Here is a 15,000-nt window from a genome sequence, read left to right as displayed (position 1 = left end):
TTAATGATCATGTGCCACTAAATCATAATACAGAAAAGCAGTCTAAACAGATGGTTTCTGTGTCTGATTGCACTGATGTTTTCTGCAGTTGCTGCCACAGATACTTCAAATTTTCACAAGTTCATAGGCATTACTAGACAATAGACTATGTGAGCCATTTGATTCCCCATCAGTGCACTCCCACTGGCATATGCAGCTGATTCCTCTCCCTGTCAATAAGGAATCGGGTGCTAGGCTGATTCTTGTTCATTTGTATAAATTAGATTAGAAGAAAGTGAGATAAATGCTTTGCTTTCCAGAATAGGCAAATTTGTCCCACAGATGGGGATTTTTTTGGGAGATGTTACATTATCTGTTTTTTATATTGTGATATGTATCTAGGTCCCCTGATCTTGTAATTGTGTTATTTCCAGTCTTGCATATATGCAGTAGATCAAGCACATTTCAGCCATTAACAGATTTGTAGAACAGGCATAGATCACCATGTAGGAGTGTGTAGAAGATAAAGAAGAGAGACAAGGCTTTCTCACATTCTGAGTAATGTAGGGAGCTTATTCCTGAGATTTTTCTACTGAGGAACCACAACAGTTTCTCCAGTTGGTTCAGCTGATTGAACAACTACATGATGAAGGGCACATTGTTTTCTAGTATGGGCCTGATGATGGATTAGTAAATGGAATGATGATGTCTTTATACCAAGAGGAAAAAGAGGAAAAGCCCTTACTAATCAGTTGGGAGAGGTAGAAGACTTTCCTAATGACACTGGCTATGTGGAGGTCAAAGTGGAGTTTGTCATCCACAAAGGTCTCTAATGACAGCACCAGTTTAAGGGGTATTTTTTTCGTGATAGATGTGTGAGAATTCCTGTTTCCCAGACTATACAATGCTACAGATTTTTTTCTGTTAGCTTTAGATCATTTTCCTGACATCATGAGTTATCAGAGTTAATACTTCTTGAAGGATTCAAGTTTATTCATGGGAAATAATAATGACCACAAGTTTCTACTTTGTGAACTTGGTCAGGAAAAGGCCTTATATATAGGCACTTTGAAGAAGTCCTTATCAGTTCAGTGAAAAATCAGTTCGGCATTCTCAGTGCACTTACATTGAACATGACGTTCATTGAAATGTTTATACTGAGATCACTGTACAGTGAGGTGCCCTTTCCCCACAGTAGTGCAATCTCAGACTTGATATATATATATATATATATATATAATTATTGGGGGTTGTGGTGGATACAGCCTCCCACATGAGTGGAATTCAATGAATGACAGTTCCAATAAAATGCCGGTCATTGAATTGCCACTTCAATGAAGTGATATAGACCCACTTTGAAGACCTAGACTCTGCAATGTCATTCTTAAAAACAAAAATTCTAGACCAAACTGAAGATATGGATTGGAACAATAGTGTTTTGAAGAGAAAAGCAGAAGTAAATACCTGGAAATCCAATGAGAAGAAAAAGAAACTAAATGACAAATGACTCTTAACTTTAGTATAACATTGATGTTTACTGTTTTAATAGCAAAATTAGTTTTGCATTACAAAGTTTACCAATTCATTTACTGGAAATATAGGTGAAAAGAAGGAAATAAGGATTCACTTCTCTATAAGGTAAATAAATATCATTTTTTCCTATATGTATTGCTAAACCAATATCCTACAGTTTATTTTACATGTTAAATATATGCCTTAGCTTAATAAGTATTAAGAAGTTAACTCTTTAAGTAATAATAAACTTTCTTTACATATATACTGCATCCTGGTTTCCTTTCTTCATATATGTTCGATATAAATCCTAGAATGATAGCTCATGATAACATAACATATTAGCAAGATGTTCATAGTACATTAAATAAGTGCGTTGTGAATGGACCGAATATTTATGGTGTTTTTAACTTTTAACTCTTAATTCACATGTCATGATTGATTAGAATATGTGAAGTGTTGTATGCATGAGATTTGGATGTGCTTTCTCTAAGAGATATCAGACTGTTATGCTGTTTATTACTGCTTCTTTGCTAATGTAGTGATAAAATGGTGGGTGTATACAGTGTGCATAAAGCCATTTCCTTTTTTTTTATTATTTTTTTCTTTCTTTTTTCTTTTTTTTTCTTATATAGTCTTATCTGTGATGTTTGGTGCCAGTTTATTCATTGGGATGGGGTTAGGAGAGGAGAAATACAGTAGTGAAGACAATTTCTGTTCACTTTGAAACCTGTCAGTTATTCTTTTGTTCTGCCCTCCCCTGCTAGGACGGTATACCAAAAAAAAAAAACAAGAAAAAGAGAAACAGTGTGTACCAAACAGCTATAACAAAAAATAAAATGATAAAAAGAAGTTATGTCTTACCATAATGTTCCATCTGTGTTGTTGATCTTCATTCATTCATTACTGATAGGTTATCAGTTCCGTCCTTGGAACTGAGCCGACCAAATATCAAGCTTGCATCAGCCAAAAACTCTCGAGCCAAGTTCCTACCCAGAATGCTCTGCTCCCTGTTACCGCAGATCGAGTTTGCAAGTTGATAGATAAAAGTAGAGGCTACCTCTATTCATAACAGACCTACAATAAAGGAGTATATGAGATCAACCAGGAACCTCCAGAGAAGGGACGGAGGGTGGGAAGTAATGAATGAATGAAGATCAACAACACAGATGGAATATTATGGTAAGACATAACTTCTTCATGTGATGTTGTTAATCTTTGGTTATTCCTTACTGATGGGACAGAGTCCCCAGCTACCTGTATCCCTGGGTGGCCCTCATGGGAGGACATTCCTGAGCACCATGGAGCCAAAAGAAACTCTACCTCTGGAGGCCAAGTCCAATTTGTAAATGAATGTTTTGCCCAAGTTGCAGCTGAGCAAATATCATTGAGGTAAGCCTTAGCATGGAAAGCTACTGACGTTGCCATAGATCTGGTAGAATGTGCTTTCACTCTGTGAGGCAAAGTGACATTTTTGTTGCAGATAAAGGTAATACATTTTCTCAACCATGAAGCCAATGTAACTTTTGAGACAGGAAGACCTTGTCTAGATCCAGAAAAGGCCAGAAACAGTTGGTCTGATTTACGGGTAGATTTTGTTCTGTCCAGATAAAAACATAATTGTCTATGAACATCCAAGGAGTGCAGACAATACTCTCCCTTGTTAGAGATGTTAGTAAAGAACAATGGGAGATCAATAGATTGGTTGATAGACCACTCTGACACCACTTTTGGTAAAAAGGAAGAATTAGTTCTCAGTGATACCCTATCCTTATGGAAGATAAGATACGGAGGTTTAATGCTTAAGGCTTGAAGTTCGGACAGGCCTCTGGCCGATGTGATAGCAATCAGAAACAAAGTTTTCCAAAAGAGATATTTCACATCACATGTAGGCGCAGGTTCAAAGGGGGGTACTGTTAGAGCTTGCAGAACCAATGCCAAATCCCAAGGTTGTACTGGTTATCTAAAGGGAGGTTTTAGGTGGATAACCCCCTTCAAGAAAGTTTTACAGAGTCTATGTGACATAAGTGAAGAATCCTGAAAACCAATATGGAAATTTGAAATGGCAGCTAAATACGCACAAATAGTAGAGGTAGACACCCCAGAGTGGAAAAGATGTGATAAGTATTCCAAAACCACCAAAACTGGGGCTGACAAGGGGTCTAATTGTTTATTCACTTCCCATAGAGAGAACCTTTTCCATTTATTAAGATAGATTAGTCTGGTGGATGATTTATGAGATGAAATAAGAATATTGCACACAGGGGACAAGAGGTTTTCCTGGCTGGCAATCATTGGAAGTGGAAAAACCAAGCTGTCAGTTTCAGGGTTGTTAGCTTGGGGTGAGTCCGACCCTGTGGATGGGAGATCAACGTTGGGGATGGATTGAGGATCCACGGTTGATCTAGCAGGTGAAGCCAGAGGAAGGGGAACCAGACTTGTCCAGGCCAATATGGAGCAATGAGGATCACTTTGCCCTTCAACTGTCGTGCTTTCTTCAGAAATTGGGAGATGAGGGGAAGAGGAGGATAATCATAAAGTAGACCCGAGAGCCAAGTGTGGACTAGAGCGTATCTCGGTGACTGTCCCCAAGGGGGGATCAGGGTAAAGTAGTTGCTGCACTTGTAGTTGGTTGAGGAGGCAAATAGGTCACAGCAAGGCTGGCCCCAGCAGTTGCAGATTCTTGCTGCTGTCATTGGATTGACGGACCACTCATGAGGTTGTAGAATGCACCTGCTCAATTTGCCCACTGTCACGTTGGAGCTCCTGGAAATGTGCATTGCAGTTCGATAGCAGTTGGAAGCTATCGCCCATTGCCATATTCTCAAGGCCTCTCAGCATAATGGGTAAAATCTGGTGCCCCCTTGTTTGTTGATGTACCAGACCATTGGCATGTTGTCTGATTGGATCTCAATAGTCCTTGACGGAAAGATGGAATTAAATGCTTGAAACACTAGTAGCACTGCCCTCAGTTCCAGGACATTGATATGCAAAAAGGCCTCTGTCTCTGACCAGGTGCCTTGAACCGAGTTTCCCTGACATAGCCCCCCCACCCCATCAGGGAGGCGTCCGTGGTTACCGTGGCTATCAGTTGATGGGGGCTGAAAGGACGAGACCTTTGTTCGGGATTTCAAGACATCCACCAGAGTAAATCTTGCTTGCATCTCTAAGTTACACTTATCTGAAAAGACAAAGGATCTTGTAGAGGGTACCACTGAGTGAGAAGTAACCACTGAAGGAGCCTCATGTGGAATCTGGCTAGAGGAACAATGGTGATTGAGGCTGCTATTGACCACAAGAGTTGGAGTATAGATCGAGCGGGTTATTTGTGGTGACAGAGCAGTGGCTGAACATGTTGCCTTATTCTTTGAAGCCTGTGGTCTGGAAGAGATGCTGTGCAATTTCTCTTGTCCAACAGAACCCCTATGAATTCCAGAGACTAAGCTGGGGTTGTGTTGGACTTCTCCCAGTTGATAGTGATTCCCAGGCTTTGTGCTGTGAGGAGAATGTAGTGCAGGTTTTCTTCCAGTAGATGTTTGGTGGGGGAGGTGAGGAGCCAGTCGTCTAGGTATGGAAACACCTGAAATCCTTGAAGTCGCAATTGAATGATAACCACTGTCATGCATTTGGTGAACACTCTGGGGACTGTAGAGAGACCAAAGAGCAGAGCTTGAAATTGGCAGTGACTGGCTCCTATGCAGAAGGGGAGGTAACTTCTTGAGCGTTTGTCCATTTTTATGTGGTAATATGCATCTTGAAGATCTACAGAGCACATCCAATCATCTTTTTCCAGGAGAGGAAGGATAGACTGAACCGTGACCTTCTGGAATGTCTCTGTTTTTACAAATTTGTTCAGCGTGCTGAGATCCAGAATTGGTCTCCAGTCCTCTGGGGTTTTTTTGCACTAAAAAGAATCTTGAATAAAAAACAGATCCTATCTGGTCTGGGGGGGACCACCTGGATGACTCTGTTTTGTAGCAGCTTTTTGATTTCTCATGCTGCTGCTTCCCTTTGACTAGGTGGAATGTCAGGTAATACTCTGGATGAGACTGGACAAAGAAGGAAGGGGATACAATTACCTCTGGATATTATCCGTTGTACCCAAGAGTCAGTGGTTATATTTCACCAGGCTGCGGGTTACAAGGAAAAATGTCCGGACTGCTTCCAGAGGTGAGCAATCGGGCAATGCTTCAGGAGCGTTGATAGCTTTGGCCAGAGAACGAATCTCTGGAACCCCAGTTTTGCAGACCTCCTCTGCCCCAAAAGAGGCATCTTCCATTGGAGTTTCCTTCTCTGCCACTATGGGAGAACTCAGCACGTGCGTCACGGAAAGAGCCCTGTGATTTCCTGTGCCACATGTTCCGACTCCTCTGATTTCTAGAGTAGAATAGCTGAGGAGTGGAGTGTCTGACACCAACAGCAGATAGGGTCTTGCCATCTTGTTCGCACCTTGCTAGCGTATCTTTCACTTTAGGGACAAACAAAGAAGCGACCTTGATGGGGCCATTCATGAAGGAAGCCTTAAAGGAGTCTGCAAAGGCGCATCCAGGCATGTCGTCTGGTGACTATAACTGTGCCTGCCACTCTAGCCATTTCTTCCATTGCGTGAGAAATAAGACGCATAGAAGAATTGGAAATGGACTCTAGAGTGGCTTTAGGAGAAGCCAAGTTGTCACAGACCTTGTCAGAAACAACTCCTGCCAACGATTCAGAGAGCTGGTTGAAAAGATCCCTCTGAAGTCTGGTAAAGTGTGCCAAATAGTTCAAAGGCCTTATGGCAAAGGTTGATGAAGCAAACACACACTTTCCTAGTCTGTCTATCGCCTGGGACTCTGTGTTGGGTGGATGGACAGTTTGGCTCTCTTCTGCCAAATCCATCTTAGTTGCAGCCATCACCACCATAGCATTTTCTGGAAGACCTCATGACCAATGTGGGTGCTCAGCTGGGGGCGATAATATTTTATCCGGTCTCCTTGGTATCACTTCCATGGTGTCAGGAGCCTTCCATGCTTGCTGGATGATGAGGTGGATGAGCTCATCTGCCGGCAGGGTGACGCAGGAGGTAGCGGGCTGGGCACAAAAGGCCTGCAGGAATACAGATTCCTCAGAAGAAGGATTAGAGGACTTCCAGTCACCTCTCTGTCAAAGGATCTCGAGGATGTCACCAAAGGACACCTCATCAGAGGGTGACTGTGGAGACCCTTCCCCATCATCAGAATCCATATCTTTACTCAACAACCCCTCAGTGGAGTCCATGTGCTTCCTCTTGCATGATGCTTTGCGGGGTACTTCCTCAGTGGGAAGTTCTGGGGAAGACTGCAAAGAGGGGCTCTCCTGAGGAGGAGAAATTTGAGACCCTTGTGCCTGGTGTCTGGTGGTTGTGGCTTGTGACAGTTGTGGTATAGAGGGGGGAGAGAACTTCATAATGTTGGGTTTTGCCAGAGGAGGCAAGCACCCTCTCCATGGCCTGGAAGGCTGGGCCACCCAAGGAGGGATGGGAGCTCAGAACCAAGTACGACAACCTCAGAACCAGAGTCACATCCCACCCCGACGAGCTGAACCCACCAGACCAGGAGTCTCAAGAGAACTGGGAACCATGAGAGAGGGAGGATTCCTGGAGGGTGCCATAGAAAAAACTGGCATGGAACCAGGAATGCCTTCCCCCATGGCAGAGCCACTGGCATGAGAAGAGCCCAATGCCCAGTTCACCAAGGGCCACAAGGATGACTCCGGTTCCAAAGTGAGATCCACTATTGGAGTCAGAGGAAGGGAAGCTGCTGTCAGAGTAATAGGCTTTGATACTTGAGTGGAAGTCGAAGGAGGAATGTACGTTGGAGTTTGAGGAAATATATGTTCACCTGAAGGAGGGAATGTGGACTTTGATGGGTGAGAGAGACCTCTGGCCACAAGCATCTGGTCAACAAGCCGCAACACATCTTGCTCAGAGAGGTTCCTGGTTGACCTCAATGAGAGACCTAATGGTGATTCTGGCCTTTCTAGAAAAGGACTATATTGACTACCAACGAATGGATCCAAGGAAGGGGAATACTTGGTCCTTGCTAATTCAAGAGGTGCAGAGCCCAGAACCAAGGATGTCTGCACCAAAGAAAACAGTGTGGAAGTAGTCTGTGCCAATGATGTCAGCACCATAGAAGTTGAAGGTGTCTGCACTGTAAAGGCAAAAGTCTGCCCCGATGGGTACAGTGCCATCAAGGAAAGTGTCTGCACCAGTAGCAAGGACTGTGCCAAGAAGGACTGCACTGAAGAATGTCGGTGCTGAAAATGTCTGCTCCATTGAGGACAGTAACGTCATACTCGGAGCCGAAGGGGATTGTACCAACAGTGCCGAAGGGAACTGTACCTGCGTGGATGGTGCCAGTAAGGGTTGTGACTGAATAGTCAGAGCCATAGTTGCCTGCACCGGGAACTCTGGTGCCAGTGTCAGTAAGGAAGACATGGCTGGACCCAGAATCATTTGGGGTGGTGCCGAACCTGGAGCTGACAGGATCTCAGGTGGCAGCGCTGAAGTAGTAATCAACTTCACCTTCTTATGAGTCGACTCCCTACGCTCTCCAGAGGGAGAAGAAGGGAGCAACCTCAAAGAGGAAGAACGCCTCTTACAGGGTTTAACAGGAGGGGTGATCCCTCCGACCCAGAAATAGCCTCACAAAAAGGAGATTTGAGTAGACCTTTCAATATTAATTTATTCTTCCTATTGTTAAGAGTCCTGGTTGAAAAATTTCTACAAATCCCACACGGGGATCCACAGTAAGGTGGGAGACATTCAGAAAATAGACACATAAGTCATGGCCATCGGAAAGCGGTAACTTACAGCGGCAATCCTTACACTGCTTAAAACCAACTCTACTGTTCTTATCCGACATAATGATGTGGAGAAGAATAACAGTACCAAAAAGAAGAGGAAAGGCTACCCAAAAGGGTAAGAAGAGAGAAGGAAAGATTACCAACGATAGTAATGAAGAATTACCTCAAAGGTAAGAAAAGGGTAATAAAGGGAAATAGACTAAAGGGAGAGAGTCTTACGTATACGATAGGTTAGGAAAATATTAGTAGAAACTATTTGAAAAACTGTAAAGTAAGAACAATGTATAAAACTTTCAAAAAATTAGACAGCTGAAGAGAGTGGCTTGACATGGCTGTACAGCAATGCGGCAAACGAGATCTGAGGTAACAGGGAGCAAAGCATTCTGGGTAGGACCTTGGCTCGAGAGTTTTTGGCTGATGCGAGCTTGATATTTGGCCAGCTCGGTTCTGAGGATGGAACTGATAACCCATCAGTAAGGAATTAACAAAGATTAACAACATCAGATCAAACTATTACAGCATAGGTTCTTAAATAGCAGGGTACAGGTTGGTTTTAACCATTTATACAGCCTTCTTTCTCAGCGTAACATGAATAAAAGTTATTTACTGACATTGGTATTATCTTCTCACAGAGCAGGTTCTAACAGAATTTTTCTTTCCTGCCCTTTTCTCTCAGGAGACAATATATACAGAGCTCGTGTGTGTGTGTGTGTGTGTGTGTGTGTGTGTGTGTGTGTGTGTGTGTGTGTGTGTGTGTGTGTGTGAGAGAGTGTGTGAAATACTGGATAAAATGTTGTTTTATGCTAGATATTAACACACAAATTAAGTGCAAAATAGTAAGAAGGTGTTAATTAACTTGCACTCCCTGCACATTTACCTCAAAGTTACTATTTTAACACTTGTAAAACCTGTATTTCTCTAAGTTATATAATACATTTTATAGTATTGTGGCACCATACACAATGTAGACTTAATTTCTCCAATTCAGCTTTTATCCTAAGATATTAAATTATTCAAATTGCACTCTATACTATTAATTTAAAAAAGAGAGGATGATCTTGTTTATGTCTGTTGATAGCCCCTTGCTTGGTTGACTTGTTCTGCCTATGTGGGCAATAGATATGTATATGTTTATGACAATGGTTGTGGTGATGATCTGTGTTGTTTTCTGTTCGGATGTGCTTTTTGAGCAGGAAGTGAGGAGCTCAAATACATGGCAATATTAGAAGCTCATGCTCTGAACGTTAATTAAAAGTCTAATGCATAGTAAAGGAGAGACTAATATGAAAGTAATAGCATATTTTCCACAGTCAGACAAAATTACACCATCAGTTTGATAAGCTGGGAATTCATGTGTCTCTTAAAAAGACTGCAATGGGTATGTTACCAACAAATATAATTCTGGGAACATATTATTAGTTATTTTAGACATCACAGTTACTCTTTTACTATTTTATGTCTCATAGTATTTTCTAGTGAACATGATATTCTATTTATAGAAGAGACACATTTTGAAAGATAATTGTATATGCAAGTCCTCATAAATAGACATTTTGTTAGAGAAGTTTATTTGTTTTTTTCAGTATTGTATGTGCCTGCCATAATATTTAAGCATGTGCAGTCTTGTAATCAGAGTTGAGTTTAAATAGTTAACTAGTTAGTCACATTATCAGTAATATATAATAGCATATGAGGAATATAGGATGATTGTTATAAGCAATGTTATATGTATTGTCTTTTATCTGTGTTAATCTCTTTTTTTTTCTCAGAACTGAAAGAAATGATTGGATTTATTATAATACTATATAGGCTCTTATAAATAGAATATAACCAAATGACTACAAGATCAGCTATACTTTACAGTTGATAAGTTTTATAGCAAGCAAATAAGTGTTTATAATCTGAATATTATGCACATACTAACTCCTTTTAATTTTGTTAAGTTAGATGTTCCACATATCATAACTTTAGAAGTAGTAGAGTGATGCTAGATACTTATTTGTGGGTAGGAGGTAGTGTTTAAATAGGGTTGCTATTCAAACTAGGAGTTTTAAACTCGGGGGGGGCAGGAAAGAACAGTGCATGTATAGTAGTTTACAAATTAATTCTTTTTTTGGTGTCTGCTATTCTTGACAGAAAGTTAACAGTTAATAAACTCAATTATTTTATACTTATATCTGTGAGTAAGCAGTTCATTAGATATAATAATAGTTTTTTAGTACAATATTATTTACAAAAGTATGAGGGAATTATATGTAATACCTATTTATTTTTTCCTATTTTGGTAGTATGGCCAACTTGAAATTCATATCAATTAATATTAATGGATTAAATAATGTTGTAAAAGGGGTAGTTTATTAACATTTTTAAAACTGTTTCATTCCCAATTTATCGTTTTACAGGAAACATTTAATAAAAGAAGACTTGGACAGTCCTAATACTAAACACTATTCTGTATTGACTAGCTCTCATTATAAACAAAAGAGAAGAGGGGTGGCTATTTTATGGAAAAATGATTTGCCTCTATCTAAAATCCTGAATATATTTAATGATGAAAAAGACATGCCTTGTTCAGTAACTTTAGAGATTCAAAGGAAACTGTACACTTGTGTTAATGTCTATTGGAAACCTGGATTGGGAATACAAACAGTTAAACAACAGCTGGAGGATAATATAAATATCAAAGATATCAAAGGGAAACATTATTTTTGCAGGTAACTTTCATTGTATTTTATCTGACAAGGATACCAACGCTAGCAGTAAAAGGAAGAAACCTGCCTCTGTCAAGGCTTTGATGGAGTTCACTGACCTGTATAATATGAGAGATATAAATGAGTTTTCAGTACCAAACTCACTCTTCTTTACACATTTCTCACTCATGCATGGGGCACAATCACAAATAGAGTATATGTTTCAAATGAGATCACTAGTAGAATAGATAGTGTTAAAGTAGTCTCCTTGCCCACTGTTGGATTATAATGTGATAACATTTGAAGTTATATTTAATTCTAGTAATAACATCCCAATTTAAAGGATTCCTGTATATATAACCAATATGAAATACTTTCATGAGTTCTTTAATAAAGAAATTCAGACTTTTATTTAAATTAAACATACAGGTCACACCTTTCAGATTTTCGTATGGGGGTCTTTGGCAAAGTTACAACTTGGTATGCAGAAAAAAGAAACAATGAGACAAATAATTGACAGATTTACAGGAGAAGATTGCTAAGTTAAAATTAGATATTCAAAAGAAATAATAACTTAGAAGAAATAAATTGCTTAAACAGTAAATATTTAGACATTTTACAGTATATAATTATGATAAATTTAGAAAAGATTTAAATAGCTAATTATTCCATAAATCCTAAATTCATGCATAAATTGGCTACTAGAACAAAAATGATTGTTAAATCTAACCACATCAAAGAATTATACTCATCTAGTAATAAAAAGAAGGCTACTGAAATAGAAGACATTCTGGATGTTTTCATGTCTCATTTAATAGATTAATTAACACAAACCAGCAATGGATACACAAGATATAATTAATACATTTATAAAAATATACTGATAATAAGCTGTCAGAAGATCAGATAATATAAGTGAAAAGCCTATATCAATGTCTGAACTCAAAATTCAAATTAATAAAATAAAACCCAATAACACACCTGGAAATGATAGTATAATACCTGAATTATGCAAAATGATGACTAAGGATGCTTTAAATATTTTACTAGCGGTATTTTTTTATAGTTAAAGGACATCCTGGAAATACATCCTAATAGCCCCAATTTTAAAACCTGACAAGGATTCAACACAATGTTCTTCATATAGACCAATTTCATTATTAAATGTAGATTATAAAATATTCATGGCAATCTATACCTCTAGAATAAAGCAATTCCTTTCAATGTTGATAAACAATGATCAACCTGGGTTTATAATGAACAGGCACAACTATTATAATGTCAACAGAATAATATCAATAATTGATTATACTAATAAGTCAGAAAACAAACCAACTTTCATTAGTCTGGATATCAACAATGCATTTGATTCAGTTAATTGGGACGACATACTATTAGTATTGGAGGAATGCAATTTTTTAAACAATTTCTTACAATTAATCAAACTTCTCTATAAAAACTCATTTGCATATATTAAGATAGTTGTATATACATCTCAATTAATCATGATTGCTAAAGGTACTAAACAGTGTTGTCCCTAGTCCCCATTGCTTTTTACTCTAGTTGTGAAACCTTTTGCAAGTTATATAAGATCAAATAAAGTCATCAAAGGCTTATTAATAAATAATAATTTAACCCCCAAAATACAGTTATTTGCAGATGACATCATACTAACATTGACTGATTGCAATTCTTCTATTATTGCATTATTCCAAGTAATATAAATATTCCAGAAGAAATCTGGACTCAGTTTTAATGAGAATAAGACTAAAATGCTACCTGTTAATTATAATATTAATAAAATAGAATAAATTATATAAATACATTGTGAAGGATGGCAAAATCACTTACTGAGGGATAATCCCATCTGATAATATTAAAGATATAGCAACCCTTAATTATAATAATAACTTAAATTTCATAAAACAAACTCTTAATAAATGGAATATTTTTTCACTGTGGAAGAGAGATTCTCCTTAACTAAAATGATTATCCTCCTAAAATTCTATGTATAACACAATCTTTATCCCTCCCACTCCCCCAACAAATATAAAAAAGTATAATTCTTTGTTTCTGAGATTTTTATGGTTTCCTAATAAGCCTATATTGGCTTTAAACCATCACATTAGAGATTGGACATCGGGTGGTATTAGCCTTCCAGATTTAGAATTATATTCCTTATTCTCAATTGTTAAGACAATAATCTTTTACTTAAAAACAATAATAATGCCAAATAGAAAGATATTCAGGGGTATATTTTGTATAAATCCAATAATTTAACAAAATCATATCCTACTAAGACAGCTACTAATAAAAGACTATTTTATAGAAAACAAAAACAAACCTGTTAACTCTTATTATATTAATACGATAATGACCTCCTTTAAAAAATTCATTTTTAGGAACCCTAAACATAAAGCATGGATTTTCTTTGCATGTCCAGTTGCCTAGACTCAAAATAGTATCAATACATTTAATTTAACAACCATGGCTACATTTAAAGACAAAAAAATGTTATACTGGTATCAATTACTAAAGAATGGGAAGATACAAAATGTTGACCTTATCATTAATAAGTTTGAGTTAAGCAAAGACGTGGTTAAAAATTGAAAATTGTATACAGTTGGTTGAACATAAGATTAATCTAATGCAACCAATAGTTAGAAATTCTTTCCCTACATTCACTGATTTACTCATTATTCTAACGTACTAGAATATAACTGGAAAGGGACTTTTATCCAAAATATATAAGGTATTTAAGAAATCAACAGTATGTCACAGAAAAAGCTCTTGGGATTATTTTAATAACTCTGCAAGTGAAGATGATAAAAAACTAACACTCCAATCTTCAAAACAAATGACTTTATCACTAAGGTGGAAGATATTCTATTGGAAGTTCTTACATAGAACCTTTATCACACCCTGTAAAGTTGAATTGATGTTTAATAAAGACATAGGATGCTGAAGATTTAAAATAAATGTTAAAGCTGACTGGCAGCATATGTTTTATAATTGTATAAAACTTAAAACATATTGGGATAATATGAATTCTCTCTTATAGTCTGTTTTAATGATACATTTATGTTGACCAAATATCTTATTTTATTTAATACACCTATTCTCACTTATGTCATAAAAATAAAATACCCTCTTTTATGGAGTATCAACATTAGCAAGAAAAGTCATCAACAAGAACTGAAAGAATCAGACTACTCCTACTATGAAGAAATTTGTGCACTTGGCAACTGAAGTTTGCCATTTTGAACTTATCACGATCAAGACAAGAACATCTATAATCACCTCTTCATATAATATATGGTTGAATTCAAAGAACTGCTGGATAAACAGACTTTAATAATTAACTAACAAATACTCATCGCATTTTTTTCTGCTTAAAAAGCTTTGTTTTATAGTAGACACCATTGTAAATAGTTATTTTAATTGATGTTTATTATTGTTCTTTTAGTTATGTATATTTGTTTTATAACATTTCTGTCATCATATATTAATGTTTTGTTGTTAAAATTTTCAATAAAAACAACTGAGAAAAAAAGAAAAGTAAGTGACAAACAGAAGTGTCAGAAGGTACACCACTCATGACAAGTCTCTTAGAAGTGTTCCCAATCAGAGCTCTGGGGTACACCACTTGTCACAAGTCTCTTGCAAGATGATATCCCACCTACTCCAATAGAGTAAATTCTACCAGTAAGACAGGTGGCAATTCAATGAGTTGCATGGAATAGAGATTTATAGTGATTTTGATCAAGTTGTCAATTATACCATTATGAAGTATAGCATCAAAGACCTAAGTTGTGTGCTGGAGTTACCCTCATCTAGAGCTTTTGTGATTGTTTCAGGGATTTCAGCTAAGTTTAATGAGCATAATCAGCCTTCTGCAAAGTGAGATTTGGTTAGCTCTAGACATTGTAGGGTCCCTATATTCTTGTTCATGAGTTATATTTATTTATTTATTGTCATTTGTTAACCAGGTTGG

The 15,000-nt window shown here is 37.6% G+C and overlaps 1 protein-coding gene across 2 annotated transcripts in view; it reads left to right on the top strand.

Annotated features, from left to right (window-relative positions):
* The window catches only part of MYOM1 (myomesin 1), an 848,953-nt gene that overhangs the window by 411,170 nt on the left and 422,783 nt on the right, over positions 1–15,000 (top strand). The window lies entirely within an intron of this gene.

This window comes from Protopterus annectens, chromosome 3.part0 (assembly GCF_019279795.1).
Source record: "Protopterus annectens isolate FY-2018-M chromosome 3.part0, PAN1.0, whole genome shotgun sequence".
Lineage (NCBI taxonomy): Eukaryota > Metazoa > Chordata > Ceratodontiformes > Protopteridae > Protopterus > Protopterus annectens.
This window is presented reverse-complemented; position numbering and strand designations above follow the sequence as displayed.